Source organism: Ornithorhynchus anatinus, chromosome 3, assembly GCF_004115215.2.
Source record: "Ornithorhynchus anatinus isolate Pmale09 chromosome 3, mOrnAna1.pri.v4, whole genome shotgun sequence".
NCBI classification, from domain to species: Eukaryota; Metazoa; Chordata; class Mammalia; order Monotremata; family Ornithorhynchidae; genus Ornithorhynchus; species Ornithorhynchus anatinus.
Genome location: NC_041730.1, coordinates 23,512,330 through 23,515,525, shown reverse-complemented (window position 1 = coordinate 23,515,525; position 3,196 = coordinate 23,512,330). Strand labels below are relative to the sequence as shown.

At 44.9% G+C, this 3,196-nt stretch overlaps 1 non-coding gene across 1 annotated transcript; it reads right to left on the bottom strand.

Moving 5' to 3' along the window:
* Positions 1 to 2,088: 2,088 nt before the first annotated feature.
* LOC114810851 lies at positions 2,089 to 2,226 on the bottom strand. The gene has a single exon (XR_003758542.1). It is a non-coding gene; the product is annotated as a small nucleolar RNA SNORA7 (small nucleolar RNA).
* Positions 2,227 to 3,196: the final 970 nt, after the last annotated feature.

Sequence of the window (3,196 nt, the reverse complement as noted above, 5' to 3'; positions counted from 1 at the left end):
AGACAAGATCCCTGCCCTTGAGGAATTTGCAAAGTAAGCACTTTTTAAATACTATTCATTGATTGGTTGATTATAAGCTCCCCAGGGACGGGGACCAAGTCTGTCTCTTATTTTACTCTTCCAAGCTCTGAACATAGTGCTCTATAATCAGTAGGTGCTCAGTCAACAATGATGAATGCTTAGATTCATTCATTCATTCAATTGCATTTATTGAGCGCTTACTCTGTGCAGTACAGGACATTTTGTCTCAAGGAGTCAGATTTCTCCCACACTCCACTTTGGTAATACTAGCACTAATAATAGTGGTATTTGTTAAATGCTTACCGTGTTCAAGCACTGTATTAAGCATTTTTTAAGTGGTAATTGTTAAGTGCTTACTATGCATCCGGCACTGTATTAAGCACTAATGGAGATAGAAGATAGGTTGGACAGTTTACATCCCACATGGGAACAGTTTACATCCCACATGGGACTCCCAATCTTAATCCCCATTTTACAGATGAAGTAACTGAAGCATTTGAAGTGATTTGCCCAAGGTCACATAGCAGACAAGTCGCAGAAACAGAATTAGAACCCAGATCCTTGAGAATCCCAGGCCCAGGCTCTGTCCACTAGGCTGCACTGCTGAACTCTTGACCCTGGTGATGGGTAGCCAATGAAGCCAACCTGCAGTCTTCCTACCACCTATCAATACATTTTCACATGGATAAGACCAGAAGGAAGAATCGATATCAGATTCCCAACGATCCTAAAGGAGGCAAAGATTCACAAACTTCTTACATGTTGCTAGTTCCTGTGCACCGGACAGGGTGAGGTTTACTAAAGTTTCTTCTTCCCTCCCAGGACCCCGCTTTGCCCCTCATACTTTAGTGTGATCAAGGTTGACCAAACTTATCGAGCCTCAGTCTCCAAATAGTCTTCAGGAATTCCAAAGCCATCAGGCAAGACATAGCAGTACAGGATGCCTTAGTTCCAGATTGATTGAGTTTGTGTGAACTAACTCTTTTGTGTCACACACACAATTGAACTCACTCAGAAGTGCAAAAAAAGGCTTCTTTCTGGGTTCTTAATCTTACAAATTATATTCAAGTTGAGCATCTAAGTTTAAAGTTTTAATTTATTTGTAAGCCTCACTGTAACTGAAAAAGAATGGCATCCACTTCAGAAATTGGAGTTTGGGCACTTCTGGTTTATATAAAGCCGAATTAAGCTTTCTACCCTTCTCCTGGGAAGCCTTTGAAATTACATTACCTATCTGTCTCTTTTATTGATAAGTTCTTTTTGGAGAATTAGGAGTCAAACTGTTCTGTTTTCCCTACAAAACATCCAGGAGTGGAATCCACTGAATGCCGGAAGCATCAGGGATTAATGGAAAATGAAGGGGTTTGGCGGGGGAGCGGGGGGAGAGTGGGGGCCTTATTGGAGGGGAGAGAGGAGAGAGAGAGGGGGAAGGATATCAGATCCATTTTGAATTAACTGGAGATGACCAGGGCCCCTTCCTCCTTTATGGTCTAATTTTGTTCTGGCCAGAACCTGCCTCTTCCTCTTCCCCTGATTGTGTGGAGGTCCTGGAATGAACTTGGCTGGGAAATATTTCCGCTGGAATGACCCAAATTCACCATGTGGTGTTTTCACGTTCCTTTCATCGTGGGCTCGGCCTCCCTCTTATCTCCTAACCTGTCCCATAAGCCAATGGCATTCTAAGAGAGTTCAGTGTTAATAATAATAACTGTGGTATTTGTTAAGTGCTTACTCTTTGCCAGGCACTGTACTGAGCACTGGGGTGGTTACAAGCAAATCAGGTTGGACACAGTCCCTGTCCCACATGGGGCTCTCGGTCTCAATCCCCATTTTGTTGTTGTTGTTGTTTTATGCTGTCGAGTCGTGTCCGACCCATAGTGACGCCTTGGACACATCTCTCCCAGAATGCCCCACTTCAATCTGCAATCATTCCGGTAATGTATCCATAGAATTTTATTGGAAAAAAAAAAAGAAGCAGTTTACCATTGCCTCCTTCTGCACAGTAAACCTGAATCTCTGCCCTTGACTTTCTCCCAGGCTGCTGCTGCCCAGCACAGGGGAGTTTTGACTTGAAGCAGATTGCCTTCCACTCACTAGCCACTGCCCAAACTAGGAATGGAATAGATATGCCTCTGCTTGACTTTCCCTCCCATAGTCAAGACTGGTAGAGTACTGGAAAGTCTCCGGGTGCGACCTTGAGAGGTGGATACCCGTTTTACAGATGAGGTAACTGAGGCTCAGAGAAGTGAAGTGACTTGCCCAAAGTCACACAGCAGACAAGTGGAGAGAGTATAGTATGCTGGCCTCCCCTGCTCCCCCAACCCAACCCCTGGGTGTTGTCTCTCCCTTAGCACTGTGGGTATCCTCCCTGTGCCAGCTCACCCCAAGAGCAGCCCTGAGCCCGAACTGAAAGTCAACAGTCCCCTGTGGATGAAGCTGAGAAAGTGGAGCCCAAGAAAGACCAGAGACCTGGAACCACTGGGCAAAGGTCAAGTTGCAGGTAGCCCATTTGGGTGGGCTTCTGAAAAGCCAGTGTGGGATTGTGATTCCCAAGTCTCCCATGGGAGAGAGAACATCAGCTTTCTGGAACTTTCTACCTTAAACCTCCATTCAGTCACGGCCATATCTTCACTGGTTTTTTTCCGATCTTCCAGTCCCAACGTGACTCCGATGGTGTCAGTGGCTGGTTTTTTGTACGCCCCATACTCTCCAGGGGAGGTTTCAGGATTTCCTGCTGGCTGCTACTTTGAAAATCAAAAGAAAATTAAAAAAACCTTCTTGCAACCTCCAAACAACTAAGGTCACTTCAGACAGAATTGTTTTCTGCTTTTTTCTTTCTTCCCCCAACCTTGGCAGCCTCTTTCTCCCTCCCTGAATTGCCCCTCAATGATGGAGTGTGGGCGTGCGAGTCAGAAGGACATGGATTCTAATCCTGGCTCCAATACTTGTCTGCTGGGTAACCTTGGGAAAGTCACTTAACTTTTCTGTACTTTTCTGTATCCTCAGTTACCTCATCTGGAAAATGGGGATAAACACTGTGGGCCTCCTATAATAATAATAATAATTATTATTATGATATTTGTTAAGTGCTATGTGCAGACCACTATTCTAAGCATGGGGGTAGATACAGATCTGATCTGGGGTAATCAGATTGTCCCACTTGGGGCTCACATTT